This window comes from Bos indicus x Bos taurus, chromosome 11, assembly GCF_003369695.1.
Source record: "Bos indicus x Bos taurus breed Angus x Brahman F1 hybrid chromosome 11, Bos_hybrid_MaternalHap_v2.0, whole genome shotgun sequence".
NCBI classification, from domain to species: Eukaryota; Metazoa; Chordata; class Mammalia; order Artiodactyla; family Bovidae; genus Bos; species Bos indicus x Bos taurus.
This window is the reverse complement of record NC_040086.1, coordinates 36122063-36147233: the sequence shown is the minus strand read 5'-3', so window position 1 is coordinate 36147233 and position 25171 is coordinate 36122063. Positions and strand designations below refer to the sequence as shown.

Below are 25171 nucleotides of genomic sequence, written 5' to 3'. Positions count from 1 at the left end.
TTGGACTCCTGAATTTCATGTAAATTGGTAGTGGGAATTAGATGCTTGATTAGATCTAGATTCAATATTTTTTTCTTTTGGTCAGCACTAAGTGCTGTGTTTTCCCATTGTGCAGTCCTTAATTTCTGGTTGTCTTTTTCATGATTATTATTGACTAGATCTATAAATTCATTCAAAGTTGCACGATGAAGATATTCCAGTTCTAGTATTCTTTCTTCATCTATGAACTAAAACAGTTCCATGAAAACTAATGTCCTCTCATTAATTATTTCATTTTCCTGAGGTACAGTTCTTATAGAAAGGTACAGATAAATGCTTAATTAGTTTCCCTTATTTATCAGTTTTCCAAGCAATGAGTTTTCTCCCTAGCACCTTCCAAAAGTGGCCAATAAGATTTTTCTTCTTTTAGTATAATTTCAAAGTCATTGATTTCATACTTGAAATGTTTGAACTCATTGCACTTATTTTCCTTACTTAAGATGGCCCCTGACACCTTTTGCTATGACCCCAATGGTCATTGATAGATTCAGAGTTACCTGTTGTGGAAAGATATTCTGGGCTCATTTTGTACTTTCAGTTCTAGGCCTGGAATGAGCCTTTATCTCCAAAGAATCTTGCATCCTTTATTGGAAAATGATATTTAAAGACAATCTGAGTAATAGGGATGCTCTTGGCTACTGGTTAGTTATTTTCAGTGGACAGAGGTAGCCAATAGGATTTTTTTTTTTTTTTTATTCTTTTCGTTGTAATGGTGAATGGAATTGTTTCCTTAATTTCTCTTTCTGTTTTCTCATTATTAGTGTATAGGAATGCAAGGGATTTCTGTGTGTTGATTTTATATCCTGCAACTTTACTATAATCATTGATTAGTTCTAGTAATTTTCTGGTGGAGTCTTTAGGGTTTTCTATGTAGAGGATCATGTCATCTGCAAATAGTGAGAGTTTTACTTCTTCTTTTCCAATTTGGATTCCTTTTATTTCTTTTTCTGCTCTGATTGCTGTGGCCAAAACTTCCAAAACTATGTTGAATAGTAATGGTGAAAGTGGGCACCCTTGTCTTGTTCCTGACTTTAGAGGAAATGCTTTCAATTTTTCACCATTGAGGATAATGTTTGCTGTGGGTTTGTCATATATAGCTTTTATTATGTTGAGGTATGTTCCTTCTATTCCTGCTTTCTGGAGAGTTTTTATCATAAATGGGTGTTGAATTTTGTCAAAGGCTTTCTCTGCATCTATTGAGATAATCATATGGTTTTTGTTTTTCAATTTGTTAATGTGGTGTATTACATTGATTGATTTGCGGATATTGAAGAATCCTTGCATCCCTGGGATAAAGCCCACTTGGTCATGGTGTATGATCTTTTTAATGTGTTGTTGGATTCTGATTGCTAGAATTTTGTTTAGGATTTTTGCATCTATATTCATCAGTGATATTGGTCTGTAGTTTTCTTTTTTTGTGGGATCTTTGTCAGGTTTTGGTATTAGGGTGATGGTGGCCTCATAGTATGAGTTTGGAAGTTTACCTTCCTCTGCAATTTTCTGGAAGAGTTTGAGCAGGATAGGTGTTAGCTCTTCTCTAAATTTTTGGTAGAATTCAGCTGTGAAGCCGTCTGGACCTGGGCTTTTGTTTGCTGGAAGATTTTTGATTACAGTTTCAATTTCCGTGCTTGTGATGGGTCTGTTAAGGTTTTCTATTTCTTCCTGGTCGAGTTTTGGAAAGTTGTACTTTTCTAAGAATTTGTCCATTTCTTCCTTGTTGTCCATTTTATTGGCATATAATTGTTGATAATAGTCTCTTATGATCCTTTGTATTTCTGTGTTGTCTGTTGTGATCTCTCCATTTTCGTTTCTAATTTTATTGATTTGATTTTTCTCCCTTTGTTTCTTGATGAGTCTGGCTAATGGTTTATCAATTTTATTTATCCTTTCAAAGAACCAGCTTTTGGCTTTGTTGATTTTTGCTATGGTCTCTTTTGTTTCTTTTGCATTTATTTCTGCTCTAATTTTTAAGATTTCTTTCCTTCTACTAACCCTGGGGTTCTTCATTTCTTCCTTTTCTAGTTGCTTTAGGTGTAGAGTTAGGTTATTTATTTGACTTTTTTCTTGTTTCTTGAGGTATGCCTGTATTGCTATGAACTTTCCCCTTAGGACTGCTTTTACTGTGTCCCACAGGTTTTGGGTTGTTGTGTTTTCATTTTCATTCGTTTCTATGCAAATTTTGATTTCTTTTTTGATTTCTTCTGTGATTTGTTGGTTATTCAGCAGGGTGTTGTTCAGCCTCCATATGTTGGAATTTTTAATAGTTTTTCTCCTGTAATTGAGATCTAATCTTACTGCATTGTGGTCAGAAAAGATGCTTGGAATGATTTCTATTTTTTTGAATTTACCAAGGCTAGCTTTATGGCCCAGGATGTGATCTATCCTGGAGAAGGTTCCATGTGCGCTTGAGAAAAAGGTGAAATTCATTGTTTTGGGATGAAATGTCCTATAGATATCAATTAGGTCTAACTGGTCTATTGTATCGTTTAAAGTTTGTGTTTCCTTGTTAATTTTCTGTTTAGTTGATCTATCCATAGGTGTGAGTGGGGTATTAAAGTCTCCCACTATTATTGTGTTATTGTTAATTTCTCCTTTCATACTTGTTAGCATTTGTCTTACATACTGCGGTGCTCCCGTGTTGGGTGCATATATATTTATAATTGTTATATCTTCTTCTTGGATTGATCCTTTGATCATTATGTAGTGACCTTCTTTGTCTCTTTTCACAGCCTTTGTTTTAAAGTCTATTTTATCTGATATGAGTATTGCTACTCCTGCTTTCTTTTGGTCCCTATTTGCATGGAAAATCTTTTTCCAGCCCTTCACTTTCAGTCTGTATGTGTCCCCTGTTTTGAGGTGGGTCTCCTGTAGACAACATATGTAGGGGTCTTGTTTTTGTATCCATTCAGCCAGTCTTTGTCTTTTGGTTGGGGCATTCAACCCATTTACGTTTAAGGTAATTACTGATAAGTATGATCCCGTTGCCATTTACTTTATTGTTTGGGGTTCGAATTTATACACCATTTTTGTGTTTCCTGTCTAGAGAATATCCTTTAGTATTTGTTGGAGAGCTGGTTTGGTGGTGCAGAATTCTCTCAGCTTTTGCTTGTCTGAGAAGCTTTTGATTTCTCCTTCATACTTGAATGAGATCCTTGCTGGGTACAATAATCTGGGCTGTAGGTTATTTTCTTTCATCATTTTAAGTATGTCTTGCCATTCCCTCCTGGCTTGAAGAGTTTCTATTGAAAGATCAGCTGTTATCCTTATGGGAATTCCCTTGTGTGTTATTTGTTGTTTTTCCCTTGCTGCTTTTAATATTTGTTCTTTGTGTTTGATCTTTGTTAATTTGATTAATATGTGTCTTGGGGTGTTTCACCTTGGGTTTATCCTGTTTGGGATTCTCTGGGTTTCTAGGACTTGGGTGATTATTTCCTTCCCCAGTTTAGGGAAGTTTTCAACTATTATCTCCTCAAGTATTTTCTCATGGTCTTTCTTTTTGTCTTCTTCTTCTGGAACCCCTATGATTCGAATGTTGTAGCGTTTAATATTGTCCTGGAGGTCTCTGAGATTGTCCTCATTTCTTTTAATTCGTTTTTCTTTTATTCTCTCTGATTCATTTATTTCTACCATTCTATCTTCTAATTCACTAATCCTATCTTCTGCCTCTGTTATTCTACTATTTGTTGCCTCCAGAGTGTTTTTAATTTCATTTATTGCATTATTCATTATATATTGACTCTTTTTTATTTCTTCTAGGTCCTTGTTAAACCTTTCTTGCATCTTCTCAATCCTTGTCTCCAAGCTATTTATCTGTGATTCCATTTTAATTTCAAGATTTTGGATCAATTTCACTATCATTATTCGGAATTCTTTATCAGGTAGATTCCCTATCTCTTCCTCTTTTGTTTGGTTTGGTGGGCATTTATCCTGTTCCTTTATCTGCTGGCTATTCCTCTGTCTCTTCATCTTGTTTAAATTGCTGAGTTTGGGGTGTCCTTTCTGTATTCTGGCAGTTTGTGGAGTTCTCTTTATTGTGGCTTTTCCTCACTGTGTGTGGGTTTGTACAGGTGGCTTGTCAAGGTTTCCTGGTTAGGGAAGCTTGTGTCGGTGTTCTGATGGGTGGAGCTGTATTTCTTCTCTTTGTTCAGTCGCGCTCCTTTCGAAGAGTTGGATTGCTTTTCTGGGTGCCTGATGTCCTCTGCCGGCATTCAGAAGTTGTTTTGTGGAATTTACTCGACGTTTAAATGCTCTTTTGATGAATTTGTGGGGGAGAAAGTGTTCTCCCCGTCCTACTCTTCGGCCATCTTGGCTCCTCCGTCTGTTTACTTTCTTGATGAAAATATCATACTGTTTTATGTTTTAAGACTATATGTTTTTGTTCCATAAGGTAAGCATGCTGCTGCTAAGTCGCTTCAGTCGTGTCTGACTCTGTGTGATCCCATAGACGGCAGCCCACCAGGCTCCCCCACCCCTGGGATTCTCCAGGCAAGAACACTGGAGTGGGTTGCCATTACTGGCATCTTAATACCTTCATTTTATTTTTTCTTATAGTTCTATGATTGAATAGCTTAGAAGTTTATCAGCAGTTATTTTGCCATGATTTTTCCAGTCTCGCTTGGAAGACTAAATTCTTTTCTTTAAACGAGTCATCTAAAAGGACCCATGAAGATAATGTTCCTCGAATTCTTTCATATTCATAATTGAATAATGATTTTATTTATTTTTAAATTATTTTTGGCTGTGTGGCTCGACTTGTGGGATCTTAGTTCCCCGACCAATGATTGAAATGGGCCCTCAGCAGTGAAGTGCGGAGTCCTAACTGCTCGACCACCAGAGAATTAAATGATTTTATATAGCAGTTTAATTAGGTAAATTTGGGACACATTTTTTTGAGAAACTTTGTAGTGGATATTATGTTCTAGAGTTGAAGTTGGAGGCCTCTGATTTTCTTTTTATAGTGGCAGTATTTTGTTTCTTTCAGAGTTTTCTGAGACATGGAATGCTGTTTCAATATTTAGTAAATCTTTCTGTAATTATATCTTTAAATATTTATTCTGTTATTATGATGGTCTTCTTGGGCTCCAGTTATTAGTTTATTGTTTGTCCTTTTTCATATCTATCATTTACTCTAAACCTGTTGTGTTTGTTTTTACTTTTCCTGCTTTGTTCCTTTTCAGAAATGTCTGTTTTCTTGAGTATTTTTTAGTTTCAATTGCATTTCTATGATAACTTAATTTTTTCCAGGTCTTTTCTAAACTGTCCAGGTTTATATTACATCAGATATTATCTAGTTATCTTTTACCTGAGCACTTATATCTCAGTTCGGTTCAGTCGCTCAGTCACGTAGGACTCTTTGCGACCCCATGGACTGCAGGACGCCAGGCTTCCCTGTCCATCACCAACTCCCAGAGTTTACTCAAACTCATGTCCTTTGGGTGGGTGATGGCACCAAAATCTCATCTTCTGTAGTCCCTTTCTCCACCCACCTTCAGTATTTCCCATGCATGCTAAGTCACTTCAGTTGTGTCCGACTCTGTATGACCCCATAGACGGAAGCCCACCAGGCTCCCCCGTCCCTGGGATTCTCCAGGCAAGAGCGCTGGAGTGGGTTGCCATTTCCTTCTCCAGTGCATGAAAGTGAAAAGTGAAAGTGAAGTCTCTCAGTCGTGTCCGACCCTCAGCGACCCCATGGACTGCAGCCTTCCAGGCTCCTCTGTCCATGGGATTTTCCAGACAGGAATACTGGAGTGGGGTGCCATTGCCTTCTCTGAATCTTTCCCAGCATCAAGGTTTTTTCAAATTTGTCAGCTCTTGGCATCAGGTGGCCAAAATATTGGAGTTTCAGCTTCAGCATCAGTCCTTGCAATGAATATTCTGGACTGATTTCCTGGTTGGATCTCCGTGCAGTCCAACGGACTCTAAAGAGTCTTCTCCAACACCACAGTTCAAAAGCATCAATTCTTTGGCTCTCAGCTTTCTTTATGGTTCAGCTCTCACATCCATACATGACTGCTGGAAAAACAATAGGTTTGACTAGACGGACCTTGGTTGGGAAAGTAATATTTCTGCTTTTTAAATGTACTGTCTAGGTTGGTCATAACTTTCCTTCCAGGGAGTAAGCGTCTTTTTATTTCATGGCTACAGTCACCATCTGCAGTGATTTTGGAGCCCCAAAAAATAAAGTCAGCCACTGTTTCTATTGTTTCTCCATCTATTTGCCATGAAGTGATGGGACCGGATGCCATGATCTTAGTTTTCTGAATGTTGAGTTTAAAGCCAACTTTTTCACTCTCCTTCACTTTCATCAAGAGGCTCTTTAGTTCTTCTTCACTTTCTGCCATAAGGGTGGTGTCGTCTGCATATCTGAGGTTATTGATATTTCTCCTGGCAGTCTTGATTCCAGCTTGTGCTTCATCTAGCCCAGCATTTCTCATGATGTATTCCACGGTTAAATAAGCAGGGTGACAATATACAGCCTTGACGTACTCCTTTTCCTATTTGGAACCAGTCTGTTGTTCCATGTCCAGTTCTAACTACTGCTTCCTGACCTGCATATTCTCAAGAGGCAGGTCAGGTGGTCTTGTATTCCCATCTCTTTAAGAATTTTCCAGTTTGTTGTGATCCACACAGTCAAAGCCTTTGGCATAGTCATTAAAGCAGAAGTAGATGTTTTACTGGAACTCTCTTGCTTTTTCATTGCTCCATCAGATGTTGGCAATTTGAAATCTGGTTCCTCTGCCTTTTCTAAAACCAGCTTGAACATCTGGAAATTCACAGTTCACGTATTATTGAAGCCTCGCTTGGAGAATTTTGAGCATTACTTTACTAGCGTGTGAGATGAGTGTAATTTTGCAGTAGTTTGAGCATTCTTTGGCATTGCCTTTCTTTGGTATTGGAATGAAAATTAACCTTTTCCAGTCCTGTGGCCACTGCTGAGTTTTCCAGATTTGCTGGCATATTGAGTGCAGCACGTTCACAGCTTCATCTTTTAGGATTTGAAATAGCTCAACCTGAATTCCATCACCTCCACTAGCTTTGTTCGTAGTGATGCTTCCTAAGGCCCACTTGACTTCACATTCCAGGATGTCTGGCTCTAGGTGAGTGATCAAACCATCATGATTATCTGGGTTGTAAAGATCTTTTTTGTGTAGTTTTTCTGTGTATTCTTGTCACTTCTTCTTAATATCTTCTGCTTCTGTTAGGTCCATACCATTTCTATCCTTATTGAGCCCATCTTTGCATGAAATGTCCCCTTGGTATGTCTTATTTTCTTAAAGAGATTTCCAGTCTTTCCCATTCTATTATTTTCCTCTATTTCTTTGCATTGATCACTGAGGAAGGCTTTCTTATCTCTTCTTGCTATTCTTTGGAACTCTGCATTCAAATGGGTATATCTTTCCTTATCTCCTATCTTATCTTTGCTTTTTGCTTCTCTTCTTTTCACAGCTATTTGTAAGGCCTCCTCAGACAGCCATTTTGCTTTTTTTGGATTTCCTTTTCTTGGGATGGTCTTGATCCCTGTCTCCTGTACAATGTCATGAACGTCCGTCCATAGTTCATCAGGCACTCTATCAGATCTAGTCTCTCTAATATATTTCTCACTTCTACTGTATAATTGTAAGGAATTTGATTTGGGTCATACCTGAATGGTCTAGTGGTTTTCCCTGCTTGCTTCAATTTAAGTCTGAATTTGGTAATAAGGAGTTCATGATCTGAGCCATAGTCAGCTTCTGGTCTCATTTTTGCTGCCCGTATAGAGCTTCTCCATCTTTGGCTGCAAAGAATATAAATAGTCTGGTTTTTGTATTGACCTTCTGGTGATGTCCATGTGTAGAGTCTTCTCTTGTGTTGTTGGAAGAGGGTGTTTGCTATGACCAGTGGCACAACTCTATTAGGCTTTTCCCTGCTTCATTCTGTACTCCAAGGCCACATTAGCCTGTTACTCCAGGTGTTTCTTGACTTCCTACTTTTGCATTCCAGTCCCCTATAATGAAAAGGACATCTTTTTGGGGTATTAGTTCTAGAAGGTCTTGTAGGTCTTCATAGAACCATTCAGCTTCAGCTTCTTCAGTGTTACTGGTTGGGGCATAGACTTGGATCACTGTGATATTAAATGGTTTGCCTTGGAAACGAACAGACATCATTCTGTCGTTTTTGAGATTGCATCCAAGTACTGCATTTCAGACTCTTGTTGACTGTGATGGCTACTCCATTTCTTCTAAGGGTCTGTTGCCCACAGTAGTAATGGTCATAATGGTCATCTGAGTTAAATTCACCCATTCCAGTCCAGTTTAGTTTGCTGATTCCTAAAATGTTGACGTTCACTCTTGACATCTCCTGTTTGACTATTTCCAATTTGCCTTGATTCGTGCACCTAACATTCCAGGTTCCTATGCAATATTGCTCTTTACAACATCGGATCCTGCTTCCATCACCAGTCTCATTCACAACTGGGTGTTGTTTTTGCTTTGGCTCCATCTCTTCTTTCTTTCTGGAGTTATTTCTCTACTGATCTCCAATTGTGCCTTTTTACACCAGCTTCATTTTTTTCCTCTTAAAATTTACAGCAAAAGGTTTAGCCACAGTTTTCATTCATTTTCTGGCAGTATTTTTATAATAAGAGTTTTGTGTTTTTGCTGTTTTTTTGGTCTACCAATAGTTTTCCCCATAACTTTCTTCCCCCTTTTTGGTGTCTTTAATAGATGTGTGCTTGTTCCTTTGTGATAACTTATCTGGAAATGTGAGATTTTTGCCTAGGTTTCACCTTTGTTTTAGGAGATTTTCAACAGGACAGAGCTTGAGCCACATTCCACACTGGCTAATTTTCCTTTTGACTCATGGTTTTCAGAGAAGGCGCTGGTGACCCACTCCATTACTCATGCCTGGAAGATCCCATGGATGGAGGAGCCTGTTAGGATGCAGTCCATGGGGTCACTAAAAATCGGACACAACTGAGTGACTTCACTTTCACTTTTCACTTTCATGCATTGGAGAAGGAAATGGCAACCCACTCCAGTGTTCTTGCCTGAAGAATCCCAGGGACGGGGGAGCCTGGTGGGCTGCTGTCTATGGGGTTGCACAGAGTCGGACATGACTGATGTGACTTAGCAGCAACAGCAGCAGCATGGTTTTTGGGTGTGAATTCATTTGTTGTTCAGTTCCTCAGTCATGTTTGACTCTTTGTGATCTCATGGACTGTAGCACACCAGGCTTTCCTGTCCTTCACTATCTCCCAGAGTTCGCTCAGACTCATGTCCATTGAGTCAATAATACCATCCATCCTTCTCATCCTCTTTTGTCCCCTTCTCCTACTGCCCTCAATGCTTTCCCAAAAGCATCATGGTCGTTTTAGAAAAGGCAAAGGAACCAGAGATCATATTGCCAATATCCAGTGGATCATTGAAAAAGCTAGAGAGTTCCAGAAAAACATCTATTTCTGCTTTGTTGACTATGCCAATGCCTTTGACTATGTGGATCACGAGGAACTGTGGAAAATTCTTAAAGAGATGGGAATACCAGACCACCTGACCTGCCTCTTGTGAAACCTGTATGCAGGTCAGGAAGCAACAGTTAGAACTGGACATGGAACAACAGACTGGTTCTGAATGTGTCAAGGCTGTATATTGTCACCCTGTTTATTTAACTTATATGCAGAGTACATCATGATAAACGCTGGGCTAGATGAAGCACAAGCTGGAATCAAGAATCCTGGGAGAAATATCAATAACCTCAGATATGCAGATGATACCACTCACAAAGAAGAACTAAAGAGCCTGTTGATGAAAGTGAAGGAAGAGAGTGAAAAGTTGGCTTAAAGCTCAACATTCAGAAAACTAAGATAATGGCATCTGGTCCCATCACTTCATGACAAATAGATGGGGAAACAGTGGAAACAGTGTCAGACTTTATTTTTTTGGACTCCAAAATCACTGCAGATGGTGACTGCAGCCATGAAATTAAAAAATGCTTCCTCCTTGTAAGAAAAGTTATGATCAAACTAGACAGCATATTAGAAAGCAGAGACATTACTTTGTCAACAAAGGTCTGTCTAGTTAAGGCTATGGTTTTTCCAGTAGTCATGTATGGATGTGAGAGTTGGACTATAAAGAAAGCTGAGCACCGAAGAATTGATGCTTTTGAACTGTGGTGTTGGAGAAGACTCTTGAGAGTCCCTTGAACTGCAAGGAGATCCAACCAGTCCATCCTAAAGGAAATTAGTCCTGAATATTCATTGGAAGGACTGATGCTGAAGCTAAAGTTCCAATACTTTGGCCACTTGATGCAAAGAGCTGACTCATTTGAAAGGACCCTGATGCTGGGAAAGATTGAAGGCGGGTGGAGAAGGGGACGACAGAGGATGAGATGGTTAGATGGCATTACTGACTCAATGGACGTGATTTGGGGTAAACTCCGGGAGTTGGTGATGGACAGGAAGGCCTGGTGTGCTGAAGTCCATGGGGTCGCAAAGAGTCGGACATGACTGAGTGACTGAAGTGAAGTGAACTGAACTGAACTTTTCCAATGAGTGAATTCATTATCTTTCACTGATTAGTTGAATTAGGCAGCTGTGGGGGTTTTGCAAGGCAGCTTCACTTCGTGCTAGCCCAGACAAACTAGTCCTGCAAGTGTAGCATGTTTGTGTTATTCCTTATTTAGACCCAGCTCTTCTGACTTTGAGATTTCAACTCTGTCCATATGTATTCTTTCTTCCAGTTCATGAATCTTATCCCTCTGCTGGACATTTATGTTTTGCCCCTCAGAGGGAGTCTCCATCTCACCTCTGAGAAGTTTACTTTGCTGGCTGCTTGTGAGAGGTGCAGTTGACACTTTCTGCCCTTCGTCCCACAAGGACCCACGATTAACCTCTGTTTTGAAAGCTCCTACCTATTTTTGATCTGAAGTTTTAGTGGGATTTGTAGTTTTGCTAAAAATGCAGAATGTGTTTTTATTTCTTATTTTCTTTGCTGATTTTGGATTAATTGCTCTTTAATGCTTTCTAAGAAGAGTAAGGGGAACTACTTTATCCACAGTATTAAAATTGGAGGCCCATATTTTTAAAGTAAGACAAAAATTCTTGATGTCAGTAGTATGTATAGTTTAATATTCCAGTATATGGTAGAAATAGACTTAAATGAGCCATTCCTCACCCCATCCTGCTCCTACAATGCAATCTCTGTTCTCTTTAGATACCATAGAGCAGTGCTACTCAAAAATGTCAGTCTGTTGATAAGGGGCTTGAGCCATAATGTAAATCAGTGATTTACATTTGTGCAACTTCCTTCATCAAAATAGTTTTCTTTCAAGAAAAATGTCAGCTGAACTAAACAATATGTTTTAAGGACATAATTGATTTATATTCTGGTAAAAATTTCTCATTTTGTTGAGGACTGATAACAGTTGGTAGATCAACAGGCTGTGAACAGTATTGAGTAGCACTGCTGTACAGTATGGATGTGTGGCTGTTAGGTGGAATCATTACATAGTTAATGCAGTTGTTCCTTTATTTATGATTATTATTGCCACTGGCCAATTGTGTAATGAACATCACTGGTTAGCATGGCTGAAATAAAAGTGTTGCTTCTCTATAATTAGGAGTCCTTGGGATGAGGGATGTTTTGCCATATACTTTTTCTTTGCTAGGGACTCCTCAGTGTAGTGATTTATTTCTCTAAGCCATACTGTGGAGAGATATGCAGAGGTGGCTTCTGTAAGGAGGATACTGCTTTATGAGAATTTCAGGAGTGTGAATTGGATAATTATAAAGAGTTGTAGAATTCACTGTTATAATTCTGGATGAATATGTAAATTTAAAGATGTGCTGTCTAAAATGTTTCTCTCAGCTCTGTTGGTGGGGAGGCATGTGGAGAAATAATAAAACAGTAGAATTTTAGTTTTTGTCTCCTAAGACTTCCAAGTGATTGAAAGATGTGCTTTTCTGGATATGGTCTCTGTTGTCTAATTGCCCATTTGACTTCTCTGTATCAGAAATAGAGACATATCATGGAATTAGGTACTTTTCATAAGCTTTGTTATTAATATATTCCTAATATAATAAACTTTGTCCATGAGGTCATGGTTTTTCCCATCAGTATACATTTTTAAGATTGTTAGTTATTGGGAGACACCAGGTCCTTTATAAGAAGTGAACTTTTCATTATAACTTTAGAAAAATATTTTCTAAGCAATAAAATACTACATTTTAGACTAAAGATTGGCTCCTCTTGTGGTTCAGCTGGTAAAGAATCCACCTGCAATGTGGGAGACTTGGGTTTGAACCCTGGGTTAGTTTTGTTTGTTTTTTAATTTTATGTCAATTTAGTAGTTCTCCCTTATCTGTGGAGCATATATTGTTCCAAGATCACCAGTGGATGCTGGAAACCTCAGATTATACACACACAAACCATGTGTGTACTGTTTTTTCCTATAAATGTATACCTATGATAAAGTTTGGAGAAGGCAATGGCACCCCACTCCAGTACTCTTGCCTGGAAAATCCCATGGACAGAGGAGCCTGGTAGGCTGCAGTCCATGGGGTTGCTAAGAGTCGGACACAACTGAGCAACTTCACTTTCACTTCTCACCTTCATGCATTGGAGAAGGAAATGGCAACCCACTCCAGTGTTCTTGCCTGGAGAATCCCAGGGATGAGGGAGCCTGCTGGGCTGCCGTCTATGGGGTCGCACAGAGTCGGACATGACTGAAGCGACTTAGCAGCAGCAGCAGCATGATAAAGTTTAACTTAAATTAGGCCCAGTAAGAGATCAGTGGGCTTCCCTGGTAGCTCAGCTGGTAAAGAATTCACCTGCAATGCAGGAGACCTAGGTTCAATCCCTGGGTTGGGAAGATCCCCTGGAGAAGGGGAACGCTACCCAGTATTCTGGCCTGGAGAATTCCATGGACTATAGTCCATGGGGTTGCAAAGAAGTCAGACACGACTGTGCGACTTTCCTTTTCACTTCTCAGACTAAAGCTTCAGGGCCAAGACACATTATAGAAATATATTTGAATATATAGGAACAGTGCTTGAAACTATGTATATATCTTTAATGGGAAAGACTTACTTTAACTGTTCTGATTATAAAATTTATTTATTTTTTTGCTTCTCCAACTTTATTTTTTATATTTGAATTTAATTCTTTTTTAACACTGCAAATATTTTGTATTGGAGTATAGCCAATTAACAATGTTGTGATAGTTTTGTGAATGGTGAAGGGACTCAGCCATATGAATATATGATTCCATTCTCCCTTAAACCCCCACTCCCATCCAGGCTGGCACATAACATTGAGCAGAGTTCCATGTGCTATACAGTAAGGTTTTGTTGGTTATCCCATTCTGATTATAAAATTTAATTATGAGATAAATACCTGTGGGTAGTCCAGCTTACCCAGTGACATTTTTGAAATAATTTTCCATCTTTGCCACACTTTATTAAAGTGAAAGTTTGAAACTAACATGTGCCATCAGTGAAGTTAGTATAGTACTTTACTGTCCTAGGAATAGGTAATCTTAGAAAAACATAAAATCTGAGGTCATAGAATTCGTAGGATGAATTCACAACAGTGGAAAAAAATTTATTTTTCATTGCTGTCTAGATTCTTTTCTGGTGCCACCAGATGTCAGTGTAATCACAGGACCAGAGAGATACACAGTAGATAAAATTGTTGCAAATATTCTTTTGTGCTTTGTGAAAGAGATAGGGAAAAGGTTTGCACAAATTAGATAAGCAATGAAAAATATTTTATTGTTGAATTGTATAGAAAAATGAAGTGCATAATGGAGAATAGATGCAGAACTTCAGAGTGTAGATGCAGTTAAAAATTCATGTATAAATCAAATGTACTAATACAATATATAGGTAATCTCTGAGACCCCTCAGAAATCACCAACTTCTTGCTATAAGTGGAGGAGATGTCCAGCCTGTGGTTAAACTGTTCTATACATGCTTCAGTTCAGTTCAGTTCAGTCGCTCAGTCGTGTCTGACTCTTTGCGACCCCATGAATCTCAGCACGCCAGGCCTCCCTGTTCATCACCAACTCCCAGAGTTCACTCAGACTCACGTCCATTGAGTCAGTGATACCATCCAGCCATCTCATCCTCTGTCGTCCTCGTCTCCTCCTGCCCCCAATCCCTCCCAGCATCAGAGTCTTTTCCAGTAAGTCAGCTCTTCGCATGAGGTGGCCAAAGTACTGGAGTTTCAGCTTTAGCATCATTCCTTCCAAAGAAATCCCAGGACTGATCTCCTTCAGAATGGACTGGTTGGATCTCCTTGCAGTCCAAGGGACTCTCAAGAGTCTTCTCCAACACCACAGTTCACAAGCATCAATTCTTAGGCGCTCAGCTTTCTTCACAGTCCAACTCTCACATCCATACATGACCACAGGAAAAACCATAGCCTTGACTAGACAGACCTTTGTTGGCAAAGTAGTGTCTCTGCTTTTGAATATGGTATCTAGGTTGGTCATAACTTTTCTTCCAAGGTGTAAGTGTCTTTTAATTTCATGGCTGCAGTCACCATCTGCAGTGATTTTGGAGCCCCCCAAAATAAAGTCTCTGTTTCCACTGTTTCCCCATCTATTTGCCATGAAGTGATGGGACCATTTGCCATGATCTTAGTTTTCTGAATGTTGAGCTTTAAGCCAACTTTTTCATTCTCCTCTTTCACTTTCATCAAGAGGCTTTTTAGTTCCTCTTCACTTTCTGCCATAAGGGTGGTGTCATCTGCATATCTATACAGCCTTACTGATCATGATATTTCTCAGTAGAATTGTGGTCAAAATCTGAGTCTCAAGATGAAAGAGTATATTTCTAGCTTGTAGATGTAAAACTCAGCTCACTACAATTTTTGCGTTTCGACAGAACTTGTCTGCAGGAGTTCCTTAGAACACAGTGTCACTTTAGGCATTTTTCCAAAAGAACATTCAGTAGGATAATCACATTTTTAAAAGTCCTTCCTTTAGAAATTTATTCTTTAATGAATGCTGCATTAAATAATGATCATTGCTTACTATTTTTAGTTTGAGTTTCTTATTCCTAGATTTATTACTTATATTTTGTGTAGCTCTTTATTTCTTACCCTGTTTCTCCCAGATGAGAATCCTGTGTTGAATCCAGGTGTTCATGAAATCTTTGTGTGGGCCTTGTGACTGCACTCAGTGTGCTCCATGCCTCAGCTGAGTTTTGATTTTGGTTAGAAGTTTCATGTGCGGATGCTTCCATTTCCTTGATTTCTTCTTTTCAACAATATTTGATATTCAGGTTATGTTATCCCAGATTACTTCTTTTTCCCCTCTTAAATATAGGAAATGGAAAAACTTGTTTCTTCAACAGTATAAATGTCTCCCTAGAACTTATTGCAGGAAATGATGTTCTCATATCATTTTTGCTTTCTTAGACTTCAGTTTGTATAGTTTCTTCAGCACAGTAGTCTGACCTGTTGTGGGAAGAGCAGTGTCCCTGTCCTCAGAGCTTCTGGTTTTTCTTTTCTGCTGTCTCAGCTAGAGTCTTATAGACAAAATCTGTTTGGATTGAAGAAAGGAAAGCCTTTCTCCCCTCTCTCTGTGTACCCCAGGCACTCTGAGCTCTGTCTTCAAAATGAGATGTTTTATTTCATCTTTATTCTTTATCCTTGAACTTTGGTCCCTGTTGGATGACAGTGTAATATCAGATCCTATGATTCTACTTTCTTTTTCTCTTTGAGAATCCACAGTACTTTTCCAGGTTCCAGAATTACTCATTTCCTTTCTCTCCTGGAACACCTGTCTCAAACCATAGGAACCACAACTAATGGCCTGGCCCCCTGTCCTCATTGCCAGGCATGTATTTTGGAGGTAGATATGCCTAGTATTCTAGGTTAAATTCAGTTCAGTTAAATTCTAAAATGTAGACCAAAGCTGTCCTGTGGAACTTGCCGCTACTGATGCTGCTAAGTCACTTCAGTCATGTCTGACTCTGTGTGACCCCATGAACAGCAGCCCACCAGCCTCTCCCGTCCCTGGGATTCTCCAGGCAAGAACACTGGAGTGGGTTGCCATTTCCTTCTCCAACCCAATGCATGAAAGTGAAAAGTGAAAGTGAAGTCTCTCAGACGTGTCCAACTCTTCGCGACCCCATGGATTGCAGCCCACCAGGCTCCTCCATCCATGGGACTCTCCAGGCAAGAGTACTGGAGTGGGGTGCCATCACCTTCTCCGATGAATGAGTCTACCTATTTGTAAAAATGTGACTGATGAAAACAGTGCAATCACTAGGTTATCACACTGTGTGAGTTCAGTTGTCAAGAGGGAGCAACTCAAAGGACATCACACAATCTATATACCAGCTGGAAGGAGCCATCCAGACTTTGCCGTGCCGAACCCTTTCTGGGCGATGATTAGACAAGTCCTCATAGATGATATACTGTGTGCAGAAGCGCTGATCAGAATCAGGTTTGGCATGGTACGCGACTGTATTGATGGTTTGAGTCATGTCACTGTCTGGCTTGGGCTTTCTAATGAGGATCTGGCCCCCACTGGCTGCGACAAGCTTAAAAAGGTTGTCCTTTGGATAGTGTTTGAAGGTTCCCCCAAAATAGAAGTAACATCCATCAAACAGCTTTGGCAACAGCTGTTCTCTGTTGAACCTGCTTTTCTGTGGTCCTTCAGGAATTTCATACTTTTTTTCCTGTTGACATTCTTTGCTTGGTAGACATGCTTTCACCCATTCAAATTTTAGGATCCAGCATCCACTGAGAATTCTAAGCATACATTTCAGGGTGCTTTGAACTGTATCACCAGGAATAATGATATGAGTTACTGTACTGTCAAACTCAGCACATTTTTTAGCCTTAAGAATCCTTGCAATCTCCAGAAATTGAGAGCAAGAATGAAGTAGTGACTCCTGAAAAGACAGTCTCTGCAAACTATCTTCTGTCCAAGAAATCCTTGCCATTAGGTTGTAATGGGAAGTGTGGGCATCACAACAGAATTTCCAGTCCTGTTTCTAAGAGATGCAGAAGCAGCAGTCAGAGCACTGGTGGAAACTCTGTTAAGCAAACAGTGCTCTCAGAAAACATGCCATTGCCTGGCTGTTCTTCACCACCTTCAAACAAAGTTGGTGACACGTTAAGGAGGAAAAGCCGTACTGTATTGGATGAATCCGTTAGCCTTTCACCAGGTATGCTGCCTTCTACACTGAACAGTCCAAGTTACAGACGAATGATGTGTAGTCCCTCAGCAACAAAGCTGTAGCCCATTAGCCTTACAGCTGTGAAGAGAAATCATCGAGGAGAGACTTTGCTCCATATTGCTTCAATTAAGGGTGACATCCCTTCTGTTGAATACTTCTTACAAAGTGGAAGCGACCCAAATGTTAAAGACCATGCCAGATGGACACCATTGCACAAAGCCTGCAATCATGACCACCTGAAGGTGGTGGAATTGCTGCTCCAGCACAAGGCGTTGGTGAGCACCACTGGGTTTCAGAATGACTCACCTCTTCATGACGCAGTGAAGAAGGGGCATGTGCACATTGTCAAGCTGTTACTTGCCTTGGAGGCTCCAGGGAGGCAGTCAACATATTTGGTCTGCAGCCTGTGGATTATGCAGGCAGTAAAAATATGAAATCGCTGTTGCTGCTACTGGAGAAGAAGGAATCATCATCAACCAGCCATTGCTCAGTAGTAAACACTGGTCAGCATCGGGATGGGCCTCTTGCACTTATAGGCAGTGGACTTTCTTCCGAACAACAGAAAACGCTCAGTGAGCTTGCAACAATTCTTAAGGCTAAAAAATGTGCTGAGTTTGACAGTACAGTAACTCTTGAAAGTGTCCTAAATTTGTACTGTCCAATCACTAGCCTAGTGTGGATCTTGAACAGTTTCCATGAGGCTAGTTTGATTGACGTATTCAAATTTTCATTTTATTTTAATCAGATATAAGTAGCCACATATGGCTGCTGGCTTCTGCATTGGAGAGTGTAGCTCTTTGTACATCCTTAAATGAGCTATAGTCCTCTTCTGTCTTCGGAATGTTGGTCCTTTTTGCCATAGCATGTAGTACTAGGTGGGTCCCATGTAGAGAGGTAAGGGAACAAAGAAAACACCAACTTATCCTGTCAACTTTGCTTATCAGTGGGATGGTAGAAATTGCAACTGAATTTCCCTCATTATTCTCAGTTGATTAGGTGATTATCAGACTTACGCTCCAAACCATCTAAAGAAGTGTCTTTAGGTCTGTGAAAACTTTGACAGGAAGTGGAAGGACAAAAAAAAAGCATAAAGGTTCTGTGTTAATAAACATCTGCCTACCTGTAGACCCAGTTCCGTTTTTTGAAAGAGAGAAAAATCAGGCAAGTGAATGACTGTTCATAGAGGAGGTGACCATGGAAAGAAAGGATTATGGGCTTTGAATTCCTTTTTTGAATGGGAAATAGTGTATATGTTTGTAAGATCAGTTATGGCTGTGGAGGAGGAAAGTTAAACATAAGCATTTATTAAACTAATAAAGCTGATTTGTGGGTGATTATCATGGAGGAAATAATTTGGACAGTAAATTGGGGAAACCTCAGAGTCTGCACTCTCATTTTGAAGGGGACCTGAATATGCGGTTCCTGTAGTGCTGGTGATGTTTGCTGCAGTTAATTGGGTTGTTGGTCAGAAGGACTGATTCTGCAAAGGGGACAGACTGACCTTAGGGTACATGGAGTGTTGGTGACCAGTAAGAGAAGTTTAATCAGAGGTCTGTATAATTGAGGTATAATTATGGCCTAATTCCTCATGATTGAAAAGCTAATAACCTTCTGAGTATCCTATTTGTACAGTGTTAGGAAGAGAAGTTGACCAGTAGTTTATCAGGAAGTGGGTAAGGGGACTGAGGGAGGGAAAGAAGGAACATTTATTGAGCACTTACTATATTTACTTATATTAATTATTTAGTCAAAATAAAAACCCCTAGGTAAGTAGATTAGTCCTATTTTATAAGTGTGAATGAGGAAATAACTTGCTCGTAGCTGGGCAGAGTGCCTGACTACACAGTCTGTGTTCTTTCCATTAGAGTTAGGACACCATTATGATCCTAAATTATAATTCGATATGTTTGAGACATCTGAGCATTTGTGTGAGCATGAACCAGTAGATGGCAAATTTGGGGGTAGAATTAATGGTTTTCAGGTGGGGATTTTTATTTGCGTGACCGGGAGGTAGGGGGGCTTTTGGGAAACATGGGTATTGAAGAACAGCCTGGAATTCATATTTGAGCCCTGTAGTGAAAGGAGCTGAAAGCAGAAGGTGAAGGATATGTTTCTGTGAGCAGCTCTGAGAGGCACAGGGTTATTAGTGGCCCTACACTGTAGGAGGCTTAGGGACAGAACATGTTGAAGGTTAGGGTACAGGGCATCTTTTCCACGGGTGCTCAGGTACATAGCATGTTGCCTATACAGTAGGACTGCAGGGAAACCAGCAGTACTTTGGCATCTTGCATATTCAGAATTGGGAGATAAGCCTATGGCCTGGGTGACATTCTCGTTGGCACTGTGCCAGTTATAAACTTCAAATGGCCTTTACAACTGTGAACCACTAGGAAGGTGTCTCAGAGCAGAAGATGAGAGGTTTAGGAGACTAGAAGTCTTTGTTGGGGTAGAATTTGTTAGGTAATGCAGTTTCCATATAATGCAGGTGGGGCCATGAGCTAGTGAAAAATACTAAAAACTTTTATTGTGAAGCATTTAAAATGTATTTGAAAAGAGAACATAATATAGTGAACTCCTGTGTACTGTCAGCCAGTTATAGCTATTATCAAATTGTTTCTTCTGTAACCCCAATGTCAGGATTTGAAATTTTAGTTTACAGTTAACATGACTTGACTTGTACCCAAGTTAATGAGTCCCAAAGGAACTCAGAACAAAGACAGTGTTATATTTTGTTTATTTATTCATATCTCGACAACTTTCAAAGAGAATTTAAGGTGACTGATGCTTAAGGTAAGAGTAAACATTACACATCTACCAGAATGGCTAAAAAAGAAAAGATTGAAGTGCTTATGAGGATGTGGAGCAACTGGAAGATAGATTGCTGGTGGGAGTGTGAATTTGTTTTAGCCACTTAGAGAAACTGTTTGGAAGAATTTACTAAAGCTAAATATATACATATCTTCTGTCCCAACAATTCCGTCCTTAGGAATATATGCAAAAGTAATGTGTATCAGTGTTCACTAAAAGTGACATGTACTAGAATATTCTTATTGTTGCACACTCTTTAACAGCCCCAGACAGAAAGCTATCCAAATAGCATCTACCAGCAATAGAACAGGTAAATAAATTGTGTTCTGTTTACACAATGAAATGGTATACAGCAACAAAAAGGAGTGATTGGCAACTGGAGGCAATAATACTGACAAATCTTATAAATATAATGTTGAACCAGAGAAGCTAGATGAAATAGAATTCAGATCTTCCTCAACTTAGGAAAGGGTTACATCCCAGTAAACCCACTGTAAGCTTAAAATGTTGTAAGTTAAAAATCCACTTAATACATCTAGCCTACCGGACGTCATCGCCTAGTCTAGCCTACCTTAAATGTGCTCATAACACGTTCATTAGCCTACATTGTGCCTTACATTAGGCACAAACATCTTACACAAAGCTTATGTTATAATAAAGTGTTAAATATCTCATGTAACTTATTGAAACTATACTGAAAGTGAAAAACAGAATGGTTGTGAGTGTGTCATTTGTTTATCCTCATGATTTGGTGGCTGTCTGATGGGGAGCTGCAGCTTGCTGCCACTGTCCAGTGTTGTGAGAGATGGTCATACCACATGTTGCTAGCCCAGGAAAATATCAAAATTCAAAGTGCAGTTTCTTCTGAATGTGTCTCCCTTTTACATCATTGTAAAAGTCAAAAAATCGTTGCTGAACCATCTTAAGTTGAGGACTGTCTATATTTTCTGGCTCTTTACAGAAAGTTTGCTGACTCCTATTCTTTTTAATATTACCGGGACTAGTTGAGGGAGTCCTAACTAATAGCTGGGAAGCTTGGTCTCCAGTCTGATAGACATTAGCTCTGTGACATTGGGCAGATCACTCAACTCCTCAAGATTTATGTTCTGAACAAGCAGGTGATGAGCTGTGCTCCTAGAAGTTTCTACAAATTCATTTTTCCTTAAAAAAAAAAAAAGCAAAAACACCTAACTTTTTTCAGGGCTTACAAAATTTGACTTCTTTGTACCTTTGTTGCTTTATTTCCTCTCCTGACCATCTTATTATTCCTTACGCATACTCAGCTCTTCTATCTCACTGCCTTTATACTTCCTATTTCCTGTTTGGAGTACTCGCCTTCCACTTTTTTGCATGCTTACTGCTTCTTCTCTCATTTCTCTGTTCAGAAGTTTCTGTTTCAAAGAGATGATGTCTGTCCCATTTTCTACCGTGGCATTCTCCCAACCAAGTACTAACCAGATCCGACCCTGCTTAGCTTCCGAGATCAGACCATAGCATTCTTAAACTCAGTTACTGCCTGTTACTTTACCTGGTTAGTTTCACTTTTTTTTCAAAAAATAATTTCACAGTTACTTTTGTCAGAACTTATTTTATCCGTGTGCTTACTTATTATCAGTCCCGCTAGAATAGAAGTTCCATGAAGGCAACTGCTTTGTAGGTTGATTGCTTTCTATGCCTCTTGTGCTTAGTACTGTCTTTGACACGGTTGAACGATTGGATTAATTTGACTATTGCTGAGTCTTAAAGGACGTGGTAAAATGGTCAGTTTTCTTTTGAATGCAAATAAGAGCCCTGGATTGGAAAAGGTCAGTTTTCATTCCAATCCCAAAGAAAGGCAATGCCAAAGAATGCTCAAACTACCGCACAGTTGCACTCATCTCACACACTAGTAAAGTAATCCTCGAAATTCTCCAGGCTTCAGCAATACATGAACCGTGAACTTCCACATGTTCAAGCTGGATTTAGAAAAGGCAGAGGAATGAGAGATCACATTGCCAACATCTGTTGGATTATTGAAAAAACAAGAGAGTTCCAGAAAAACATCTATTTCTGCTTTATTGACTATGCCAAAGCCTTTGACTGTGTGGATCACAATAAATTGTGGAAAATTCTGAAAGAAATGAGAATACCAGACCACCTGACCTGCCTCTTAAGAAACCTGTAGGCAGGTCAGGAAGCAACTGTTAGAACTGGACATGGAACAACAGACTGGTTCCAAATAGGAAAAGGAATACGTCAAGGCTGTATGTTGTCACCCTGCTTATTTAACTTCTATGCAGAGTACATCATGAGAAACGCTGGGCTAGATGAAGCACAAGCTGGAATCAAGATTGCAGGGAGAAATATCAATAACCTCAGATATGCAGATGACACCACCCTTATGGCAGAAAGTGAAGAAGAACTAAAGAGCCTCTTGATGAACGAGAAAGAGGAGAGTGAAAAAGTTGGCTTTAAACTCAACATTCAGAAAACTAAGATCATGGCATCTGGTCCCATCACTTCATGGGAAATAGATGGAGAAACAGTGGAAACAGTATCAGACTTTATATTTTTGGGCTCCAAAATCACTGCAGATGGTGATTGCAGCCATGAAATAAGACTCCTTGGAAGGAAAGTTATGACCAACCTGCTGCTGCTGCTGCTAAGTTGCTTCAGTAGTGTCTGACTCTGTGTGACCCCATAGACCACAGCCCACCAGGCTCCCCTGTCCCTGAGATTCACCAGGCAAGAACACTGGAGTGGGTTACCATTTCCTTCTCCAGTGGATGAAAGTGAAAAGTGAAAGTGAAGTCACTCAGTTGTGTCCGACTCTTAGCCACGCCATGGACTGCAGCCCACCAGGCTCCTCCGTCCATGGGATTTTCCAGGCAAGAGTACTGGAGTGGGTTGCCATTGCCTTCTCCCAACCTAGAGAGCATATTAAAAAGCAAAGACTTTTCTCAACAAAGTTCCATCTAGTCAAGGCTATGATTTTTCCAGTAGTCATGTATGTATGTGAGAGTTAGAATATAAAGAAAGCTGAGCCCCGAAGAATTGATGCTTTTGAACTGTGGTGTTGGAGAAGACTCTTGAGAGTCCCTTGGACTGCAAGGAGATCTAACCAGTCCATCCTAAAGGAAATCAGTCCTGAACATTCATTGGAAGGACTGATGCTGAAGCTGAAACTTCAATACTTTGGTTACCAGATGCCAAGAACTGACTCATTTGAAAAGACCCTGATGCTGGACAACAGAGGATGAGATGGTTGCATAATATCACCGACACAACGGACATGATTTTGGGTAAACTCCAGGAGTTGTTGATGGACAGGAAGGTCTGGCGTGCTGCAGTTCATGGGGTTGCAAAGAGTGGGACATGACTGAGTGAATGAACTGAACTGAACTGAAGAGCCCTGGAAAAAAATTAACTATTATTATAGCTAAGTTGATTTCATTGGCTTGTTGTTTGCACCCCCTTTTATAATCATTTAAATTCTTCCACAGAGCTGTCAAGTATGTGTATATAATCATCCTTAACTTACATGTAATGTGAAGTCTTAAGTACAGTGACTACTTCCAAAACACTGGTTTGCTGATTTTCTGGGATCTGTAAGTGAATATGGCTTTTGTTTTTGTTTTTAAAATCAAATTTTGTAAAATTTCAGGCATTATTTCTTCAACTATGTTTTTTTGGTGCCTGATTCTTATTCTTTTCTCCTTTTGGGACTCCAGCTAATGTATGGTGCACTGTTTGATGTTGTGCACAGGGCCCTGATATACGGTTGGTTTTCCTTTAGTGTTTTTTTTTCCTCTCTCATTTCTTTAGATTGGATGATTTATATTAATGTCTTCAAGATCATCAACTCTTCTACTATCTCTGCTCTTTCAAGCACATCTATTTGTTTTTTCAGTTCTAGAATTTCCATTTGGTTCTTTTTTTTTTTTTTTTAAAGTTTTTTCCCTCTGCTCAGATTCTCTCTCTAGGCTCTCTGTGTACCATAGATATTAATATATTTTTATAGTAGCTGCTTTAGTTAATCTATTCAATCCAGAATCTGGACCGTCTTGGGGTTAGTTTCTCCTAACTACTTTCTGACTTGTATACTGGACATTGTGGATAGTATTTCATAGAGACTTGAATTTTGTTATCCTCTGAGAAATAATGATTTTTTTCTTTTTTTAAATAATAGATTATTTATTGGCTTATCACCTTAAATATGTTTAGATTTGGTTTTATGCTCTGTTGAGATCATATTTTCCAGGTCTGACCTCCAGGAGGACTCAACTCCCATCCTCTGCCTGCATTCTGATCAGAGCTTATTTTAGGTTTTGTTAGAGAAGATCTGGAAAATCCCATAGATGGAGGAGCCTGGTAGGCTGCAGTCCATGGGGTCGCTAAGAGTCAGACACGACTGAACGACTTCATTTTCACTTTTCACTTTTCACTTTCATGCATGGGAGAAGGAAATGGCAACCTGCTCCAGTGTTCTTGCCTGGAGAATCCCAGGGACGGGGGAGACTGGTGGGCTGCCGTCTATGGGGTCGCACAGAGTCGGACATGACTGAAGGGACTTAGCAGCAGTAGCAGCCGCAGCAGAGAAGGTCTAGAGTAGTGCTTAGTCTTAGATGTGGTCTTTATTCCGAGGGCTCTGCCTTTTGGATTTCTTAGGTAGATGCCCGGAGTGTTAATGAGGTATTGAAGTAGCAAGCCATGTGGTTTCACCACTCTGAGCGGGCCAGAACTCCTAGAAGTTCCACTGCCCCTCAGCACTGTTTGTCTTCTGGTTGTCTGTTCCACTCTTAACTCTTTAGCAGTTCTCTGGTAAAATTCATCTTCCTTGTACATGTGTAACCCGAACCTCAGGAAGGATTCTTTGCAGACTTCCACAGTGGGACTTCCCCTCTGCACAGTTCTCTTTTCTTTTGGGCTTTGCCCCACCAATTTCAACTGCTTAAACTCTGATCTCTTCCTCAGCTCAGTGGACTGCTGCACTCTTCTGGGCTGTTTCCTGTTCTTGGAGTATTCTTTCTTCAACCTTATTCTTTTTATGCCTGGACTTTAGCTCACTGCCCCATAATCTAGAAATGTCCCCAGGCAGATGGCTGGGGTCATCATGGATCTCACCTCATGTATTTCCTTCCCTTTCTTTAGGAGTCACAGTCTTTTGCCTATGGTTTA

General features: G+C 39.8%; 1 protein-coding gene and 1 pseudogene across 3 annotated transcripts in view; one reads left to right on the top strand and one right to left on the bottom strand.

The window, feature by feature from the left end:
- Window positions 1–25171, top strand: part of ASB3 (ankyrin repeat and SOCS box containing 3) — a 123110-nt gene that overhangs the window by 51484 nt on the left and 46455 nt on the right. The window lies entirely within an intron of this gene.
- LOC113901202 lies at window positions 16211–17301 on the bottom strand (annotated as a pseudogene).